Source organism: Octopus sinensis, linkage group LG25 (genome assembly GCF_006345805.1).
Source record: "Octopus sinensis linkage group LG25, ASM634580v1, whole genome shotgun sequence".
NCBI lineage: Eukaryota > Metazoa > Mollusca > Cephalopoda > Octopoda > Octopodidae > Octopus > Octopus sinensis.
In genome coordinates, this window is record NC_043021.1 from 24,796,223 (window position 1) to 24,806,137 (window position 9,915).

The 9,915-nt window shown below is 36.5% G+C and overlaps 1 protein-coding gene across 1 annotated transcript in view; it reads right to left on the reverse strand.

The window, feature by feature from the left end:
- Positions 1-6,776, reverse strand: part of LOC115224314 (lissencephaly-1 homolog) — a 115,513-nt gene extending 108,737 nt beyond the window's left edge. Inside the window, exon 1 of the mRNA XM_029795159.2 lies at positions 6,635-6,776. The gene's annotated coding sequence lies outside the window, so the exon portion shown is untranslated. The remainder of the gene's footprint in view (positions 1-6,634) is intronic.
- Between the last annotated feature and the right edge of the window lie 3,139 nt (positions 6,777-9,915).

The following is a 9,915-nucleotide window of genomic DNA, read 5'->3' on the forward strand; positions in this document are numbered from 1 at the left end:
CAACAAGCATTGATAATATAAGAAGCACCTGAATGAAAGGGGTAGAGGGGTTTGTAGAAGCGACTAAAATCTCTAAAGACGATGCCCCAGCATCGCCGCAGTTCAGTAATCAACATTTTGGCACAAGGCCAGCAATTTTAAGCAAGGTAGTGTGGTAAGTCGATTATATCGACTTCGGTATTTGACTGCTATTTTATCGATCCCGAAAGGATGAAAGGCAACGTTGAACTCGGTGGAATTTTAACACAGATCATCAAGAGCATTTTGTCCGACGCGCTAACGATTCTGCCAGTTCGCCTTCAGAAAAACACAGCTATACATATTCTAAGAAAATCTAACCAAAGGGAATATTCCAAGAAAAAGACATTGAACAAAAAATCAAGACCCTCTTACTTCCACAACACCATAGGCAAAATTACGAATTTATCTCGTATCTAAAACGTACCTAAAATCATTGCCATATGCTACATTTCCATCACTAAAGTTCATTTTCTTTCATAAATGCCAAGCTTCAAGAACTCCGTAGCAAAACAACTAATGGAACAAGCACTTTCTTTAGTTCATCACTGACGTTATTGCTTTAAATACGCTGGGGGGAGGGGCAACAAACACGCACTTAGCGTTACATAACTAAAATCTCCCCCAACTATTTCTCCCCATAACTTTCTTTGAATTGCAGACTTTTTAGTGAAAATTTCCGGAAATATGTTCGAGAATATAGAGTACGATTATCTTCATGAAACTGAAAGAAAAATTCTCTGGGAAAATTTCATTGAAAAAAAATGTATTTTTAAGGAGATTAGGGGAAAAGAAAATCAGAGAAGGGGTACACATCTACAGCTACGCCCTGTATGTTATCCCAGGCATTGACCACATTAAAGGGTTTACCATATTAAATTAAGCAGATATATAACTGGTACTTTACTGGTCAGATGGAGATAGTCAAATATTTAATCCAAAACTTATCTGTCACTAGAAAAAAAAAAAAACCCATTACAGCAGCTACTCCCTTACAAATTTGTTCCAAAGTGGGATGTAACAGAGTAGATTAGCAAAAGCAAATAAGCATTCCTCAAATGACGGGTTCAAACCTTGCCATGGTTGACTTTCTGTATTGTTCAATAAAGACATTTTAACAGAGATAAATATGATCTATAGGACTTTTAAACAGATACAGAACTAGAATTAGGGGAGACGGTCGCACGGAATATATTGATTAAATAATGACCACAAGTAGGTGTTTGAGAGCAACTTCTAGGAAGACAGACGCAAACGAGTGAAAATGTAAGTTGGGGGGGCGAGAATAGCTGACAGCTTGTGAAATTAGGGGGCTTAGGATCGAATTTGATGTAAGTACTAAAAGAGGAACAGGTTGAAAGTTATGAAATTAAATATTGTTATTTAAATAACAAAAGGGTTGAAAGAAAGGAAGAGAAACTCAATAAGATTGGTCGAGGATTGGGGGCGGGGTACAGATTAATGTAAATAACAACTTCGAGGGGAAATTTGAAGAATATTGGAGTGCAGGGAGACAGAGAAAGAAAAACACTGGTTTCAAAATTAAAACATGTGTGTGTGTGTGTGTGTGTGTTTGGACATATTGCATAAAATATATGAATACAAACTCCTGTTTTACGATGGTCTTCTTTTTCATTCCATTTATATAATATACACAAACAGTGACCAATACAGATTATATACACAGCCAATACACATCTACACCCACTCAGTAACATTGAGCAGAGAGGTTCATTCATTCGAAACACTATTCAATGTCAGTATTCGGTTTCTCGTGTCTATCACATTCATACCCACCCACACAAACAAACAAAGTGAATAAGAATATAACAGATGTTAAGCACCAAACACATTCAAGGCAGGAAGCGGTGTTTAAAAACACACACACACACACAGACTACGAAATATTTGTACGGCGAAGCAGGTATTAGTCATTGAGGATTGTAGTAAGTCGTTGAGTTCTTCTTTACTTGTAAGTACTCACACACACACACACACAGTGTAAATAAGGTCGGAAAGAATAGTTCGATCCGGCATCAACCAATAACGGTGGACATTTTCTCCCTCTGCGACCAATTTGTATGTTTTACAGAACTAATTAGTCTAACCACAAATATCTGGGTCGAAATTGTCGCATTCTTTCGATAGAAATATATTTGTCAATTGTTCTTAAGAGAGGACGAACCGTGTCGAAGCCGGCGGAATTTTGGAATAACAATCACTGCCTCATAAAGAAGAAAAAAAGACAAATAGAGTGGATTTTATTTTCCCTTTCAAAGTGGGGGTTTTTTTCGGGGGTGGGGCAGTTATTCCTGGGTTTTTCTACAAGAATTACGAGTGAAGGAATTTTTTTTTCCAAATATTTCATACCTTTTTGTTAAAATTTTTGCCAGTCAATTCTGAACCCTTTTCTTCGTGAGTTGCTTATAAGTTGTGTCAAAACATCGCCGAGAACCCTTCCCAAACCATTATCAAGTCCCTATTGGGGTACAATAGCAGGTGACTGACTAGGAACACAGCACAATAATGATGGAACGAGTTATACAACACATCCGTCATCGTGTCCGACACAAAGCGTAGACGAGATAGATAAATTATAGCCATGTCTGTGTGTTTGCGTTTCGTCAAACTGATTTCGTTTTTTACATAAACTCTGAATCTCTCCCAACATCTGACATGTTGAATGCAATTGACAAAACCTAATTTAAATGTCCAACATAACTTGGCAATAAAACATCTCGAAAACAAATTTTTAAAAGTATATTTTACCTAGGAATCAATTCATTTGACCTTTCTAGTTTCAATAGTTTGAGATATCAAAATTACGAGGCAATCAAGTCCAGTGCCAAACCAATATGAAATTGTGGGCTGTTTGAAAGAAGGGTGTGTGTCAGATGAGAGAATTTTAGACGTTGGAGGCGTCTAAAATGTCCATCGTTAGTTTTATTTGTAGCAGCCGTATAAGGGACTGGGTGGCTGTGGTCTTTAGTGTCGGAACTGATACACACAAACATAAGGTGAAGGTAGTTGATCAGCGATGGATTCAATGGGTCAGTATAAAAGCAAGCAATATGTTGCGATCGGTTGAGCGTCGAACAAAATGCTTTGGAGTAGTTGTGGCCCTTTAAATTTCGTGTGATCAAATTTCATCGAAGTTATTCTTTTGGGATCAATAAAATAAAGTAACAGTCAAGTACTGGAGTCGATATTGATGCACTGTGCGCCTCTAAACGAGGGACGTGCGTGGGTTAGAAAAAACCAAATGCTAGAAAGAGTGTATATTATATATATATATATATATATATATATATATAATATATATATATATATATATATATATATAGATATATATATATATAATCATTTCAAACACATTTCTATCCATTCACTCGTTCAGAGAACATTAAGAAAGTTATGAGGAAACGAAATATCGGAAGGAGGTGCACCCAACTAATTGACAAATATAGAAAAGCGAGAGGAAAAAAGTAATGCTACCATCAGCAGCAGTGCGCAATGTATGTATATTTATGCGTGTGTATATATATATACACACACACAATATTAAATTCCAAGTCCCTCGAACATTACCTATCACTTAGCAATACTCGATATCGGTCTATAGACCTAAATATCGACATATCTTCGACATACATCTGATCACAAGTATAGATAAAAACAGACAGGTAAATGTGACAGGCGTAGACACAAGATCACACACAGACACACAAGCGCACCTTAACCAAATATCTAAAACGTGATGAATACAGGAACAACCAATTTAATACCGACACAGACAGGACAAAAATAAACTCCTATAAATAATATATAAGCAAGATGGCCAAGTGAGACCAAGCACTCTAGGTCTTATAAGATTCCCATTTGAACGAAAGTGATTTTAACAAAACGATATCTTTTAGACTGCTTTTTTTTTATCGCTGAAAATGTGACTCAAATTCAAAGAATTAGTCTTCGGTGACGTAATATTTAAAGAAAATACGTACGTAAGTAATCAAACAAATTGTGTGTAGACGCAAATCAGAACATAATGACAAAAACCTATTACAGCTTATAGGATGTGGAGACATCCAAAAGGGCAAGCTAGTAATAGACATATAATTAATACATTAAACAACGTAGACGTAGAGTGACAAACCTAGAGGCATACACACACACACACACACAACACAATTACAATATTTTGCACACACACACACACACTATATATATATATCGAACCCAAGAGGCAGTCTCCGTCAAAGTCCATCCTGTCCTAGAAACGGGACGGCCACATTGAATAATTTAGCCCTGAATAAATTATGTCCAGAAAAAAAAATCTGGGTGATCACGAGTGGAAAGTCTTTGATTGTATCTGTTCAAACCAAATATGACCCCGGGGCTAAGCAATAAGCAAGCAGCCTCCACGTAGATGCCTCAACATAGATACACGGACTACTAGAAATGGCAGTCAAATTTCCTCAAATCACACCATACTGTCTTCAAATAAAACGACATAATGAACCAATGTAGTCCGAGATACATGGAAAGACGAAGTGGTCACATTTGGAAGGCCTTTCATCATGCCTGCTGCAATACGGCTGCCTTGAGTTAAGCAGTATCACACACCCATACATGTCAAATACAATATATACTTTGACATATTACACAATAAGTAGGATAAATGTAAAATAGACACACATCACACACACGTATATATATATATATGTGTGTGTATATATATATACACATATATATATACACATATATATATACACATATATATATATATACACACACACAACATAAAAAATATAACTGACAATAGTAAGTTTAAGGAGTTTCGGGAAACGCTGTCCTTCGAAGTCCCATACTTTGGCGGAAAGGGAACCGGATAAGTTTCCCCACCCGATTGCTTCATTTTCTAATATTCTTGGGTTCGATTCTAATATAAATTGAGAAACTCGACAATGCTTCTGCACACACCTTCCACGCCCCGTTTACTTTCGTAATCTCTTCCTTTTCTGCACGAGGAATGGGACTTCGCAGGATGGCTATCCCAAAACTACTAAAAATACACCCTACATAACAGAGACGACGATAATAGTAAATCAGATATACATGTGTGTGTGTGTATACATACATATACACCATCAATGACGAACAGAGAATACATACATCCATAATAGCAAGGCAGTATATACACACACATTTATATATTGTATTATATATATATATAAATATATATATATATATATATTAGTAAGAGGAAGGCGAGCAAGATGAAATTTTGAAGTCACTGCCGACTTTTTTTTTTTTTCTTGTAAATATTTTGGCAGTCCTTCGGTATTGGTAGACGACGTCAGTCACCCACACAACCTTTCCTTATGACATAGATAAAGAGGCGAGGCTGAAAAACAGGGGGAATGACGTCGCCTCCTCATACAGACACTCAGTAGACCAGTACCGAAGGAATGTCATTGTTTCATACATATATATATATATATATAAATAAAATATGAATTAGAGATAAAACCACTATTATGCAACTCAAACTTATTATATTATATATTTATCATTCATTTTATCCTTTTTGAGATCTAGTTCTAAGTTATTTATTTTTTAAAAAATCATATATATATTATTTGTTATTTATGTATTGGTTTGTGTCTGTCATTGTTTGAGTTGCATAATAGTGGTTTTATCTCTAATTCATATTTTATATATTTGTACTGTGAAATTTGATTTAATACTAAATTGGAATTTTTCCCTGTAAGTTTGGAGTTATACTCCCTAATATTACTATCATATATATATATATATATATATATATATATATAGAGAGAGAGAGAGAGAGAGAGAAGAGAGAGAGAGAGACAAGCCATAACATCAAGACAGAATACGTACACACATTAAACATATACGTATACACACCATCCACAGCAGAAACACAATATGTACATCTGAAATATATACACACCAAACATCACAGACAGACGACATTATGCTACATAATACATAGAGATCGTAACATACATCGACATAAGATATCACATTTATATCTCGCATATATATATACACACACTATATAACAGGTACTAATCGCAAGCCATGTATTACGTAGTAATGTAAAATATTACACACGAATATAACATACACATATATATATACACATATATATATATACATATATATATATATATATATATTATATATATATATATATATATATCATATACACTGTCACAGACACTAATTGTCTGAAGCTAGTGGTGTAAAATGTAAGACATACATATAAGATATAACAGACAAATAAGATATATAGGCATAAAATGATATATATATAATAGACATACACACGTAACGCATATATAACAGGCATAACATATATACATGTATGTATATGGTGTATATGTGTGTACACACGCACCAACTGAGAAGGCGAGCAGCCATATTGGAAAGTTAATTGATGTGGAATGAGAGAGGAAAGGTTTTTTGGAGGCGAAATATGGCAAGGACGGTGGACGGAATGGAATATTCTGTAGCAGAGATGTTAGTACGATGGTCAGTGATGTGGCTTATGTTGTCATTGTTAAAATGGAAGGGATTCTTTTGGACTTACCTTTGGCTATTATTTAGAACTTGTAGTCCCACCAGAGTAATAATAATCGTTAAAGGAGAGAGAGTGCGCAGAGGAGGAGGAGAGAAAGAGAGAAACAGACAAACAGGGACAGGGTGAAAGAGGAGGCGAATAGAGAGATATAGACGTGAAAACAGAGTGACGCGGAGACGGAAAGAGAAAGGCTAAGCTTTCCGTTAGAGGCAACAAAATTCCCTCCCCCTGTTCTTCTAATCATATTAAGCTACTGTTCAATGTTCAACTCCTCCCACTGCTACTCCTACTGTTGCTGCTGCTGACTGTTGCTGCTGTTCCCACTCACTGTTGCAGCTGCTGACTGTTGCTGCTGTCACTTCCCTGCTTCTTTCATTCGCCATCATTCGCCTGTTCATCATCTCCATCTTTTATTCGTTCGCAGTTCCTCTTCTCTCATTCTTTCCTTCTGCATTTCTTTTATCCTTTTCCTGATTTCAGTCATTCGACTGCGTATTTACACACAATACTTACTACACACATACAAACAGACAGACACACACACATAAAGGGATGTCTCTATACACACACGTTTACAAATATGGGTGGATGTTTTAGATATGAATATTGTATTTGGGTGGGTGTCAGTGTATGTGTATTATGTATATACATGTGTGTATATATATATATATATTATATATATATATATATATATATACATACATAATACATATATTATATATACATACATACATACATATATAATACATACCATACATACATATATATACATACATACATATATATACATACATACATATATATACATACATACATATATAGATGTGTATATATATGTATGTATATATGTATATATATATATACATATATATATAAATACATATATATACATTTAACATTGTCCCGAAAGAGATCAAAGAGGAAAAGGATCCCATCAACTTTAAACAGAGTCTGGATAGATTCCTTCAAGGAATACCAGATAAGCCACCCATAATTGGATACAACTCACCCAACAACAAAAACTCTACTTGAATGGACCATAAACAAAACTTGACTTAAACAGGATTTAGATAATCCTATCAGGTGGTGCTATTAAGTTAGACATGGCCTGGACCAATCTTTGTCGAAACAAATCTAAGTGCTTATTTTAATTTATATATATATATATAATATTATATTATATATTAATCATCATCAATCATATATATATATATACAACATTATTGGTGAATTGAAGAAATGGAGCTGAACGCAGATTGAACAGAAATCGTTTATTTCATTTCATTCTACAACGTTACTAGTTTTTCGAAAGGCACAAATTACCAAAATCGATGAATAATGGGACCATATTGTGTCTTGTTCTTCTCTCTTCAGGAAGAAAAAGGAAATCCGTTAGAGAAACAACGGATTTCCTTTTTTCTTCCTGAAGAGAAAGACACAATATGGTCCCATTATTCATCGGATTTTGGTATTTGTGCCTTTCGAAACACGTGTGAATGAAATAAAACGATTTCTGTTCAATCTGCGTTCAGCTCCATTTCTTCAATTCACCAATAATGTTTTAATTTCAATTATCCGCACCAACGCACGGGTTGCAACGCCAGATGGTGTACCTCCAACCGTGCGTTTACTGCTGTGATTTTTGCTACTAAGGTATCGGTTAACTTTTGATTAATCTACAACAAGATTATTCATCTTTCTATTTCACATAATATATATATATATATATATGTGCGGGTGGCACGTAAAAAGCACCCACTACACTCACGGAGTGGTTGGCATTAGGAAGGGCATCCAGCCGTAGAAACACTGCCAGATCAGACTGGCGCCTGGGGCAGCCTTCTGGCTTCTCAGACCCCTGTTGAACCGTCCAACCCATGCTAGCATGGAAAGCGGACGCTAAACGACGATGATGATGATGATAGATATACATGAGTAGAAATAAGGTACTCAGAAATCTGGATGGTTGTACATTTACAGATTTTTATTAATATGTCACGTGTTTTCATAAATCATATATTAACACCTGCAACCACTCTATTCACACATGCATTGCATGTCATCATTGTACCTGCGATCGTTACATCATCATCATGGACGCTTCGACCGGGGATCTGGGAAGCCAGAAGGCTGCCCCAGGCTCCAGTCTTATCTGGCAATGTTTCTACAGCTGGATGCCCTTCCTAACGCCAACCACTCCATGAGTGTAGTGGGTGCTTTTTATGTGCCACCTGCACTGGAGCCAGGCGAGGCTGGCATCGGCCACGGTCGGATTGGTGCATTTTACGTGCCACCTGCACGGAAGCCAGTTGAGGCGGCACTGGCTTCGGCCACGATTCGGGTATATATATATATATATACACACACACATTATACACACATACATCAAAGTATGCAGTATTATGACTCAATTCCAGTTGATCTTACCATTCAGTTTCACAACAGATATTAGGCAAGAGGATGGTTATCTAATAGATGCGCTCTTTTGGGATGCTATTTTTTTCCATACATGCCATCTCTGAAGAGCATGTGTAGTAGACACTTTCCCGTTATCTAATATCCAGTGCAAAATCAATTGTCATAATCAGGTGTAATGGATCTATATCACATTAAACTTTGATTCATATCTTCACCTTACTGACGAATATGAGTGCCTTTTTGTTGCCATTTTTTTTTCTATACATGTCTCATGAGCACAGTTATTAAATAATTATCCAATAACCTAATATCTGGTGCAAAAGTAATTGATAAGATTGGCTTACCAGGATCTATAATCACAAGAGCTTTGATTAATATGTTCAAATATATATATATATAGAGAGAGAGAGAGGGGGGAGAGAGAGAGACGCTGGGACTCACAGAGGGGATAACAGGGACCAAAACTCCTGGTGGTTTGCATTGCTTGGAAAGACATGCCAAGTTAAGTAAAATTGAGGTTGCCCTTGCATACAGACATGTTCCCTGCATCCCTAATCTTGCAGGCTCATAGGGGCTGTTCTGTGTAAAAGCACCCAGCAGACACCCAGTGGGATGGAAGCACTCCGTCGGTTACGACGACGAGGGTTCCGGTTGATCCGATCAACGGAACAGCCTGCTCGTGAAATTAACGTGTAAGTGGCTGAGCACTCCACAGACACATGTACCCTTAACGTAGTTCTCGGGGATATTCAGCGTGACACAGAGAGTGACAAGGCCGGCCCTTTGAAATACAGGTACAACAGAAAGAGGAAGTAAGAGTGAGAGAAAGTTGTGGTGAAAGAGTACAGCAGGGATCACCACCATCCCTGCCG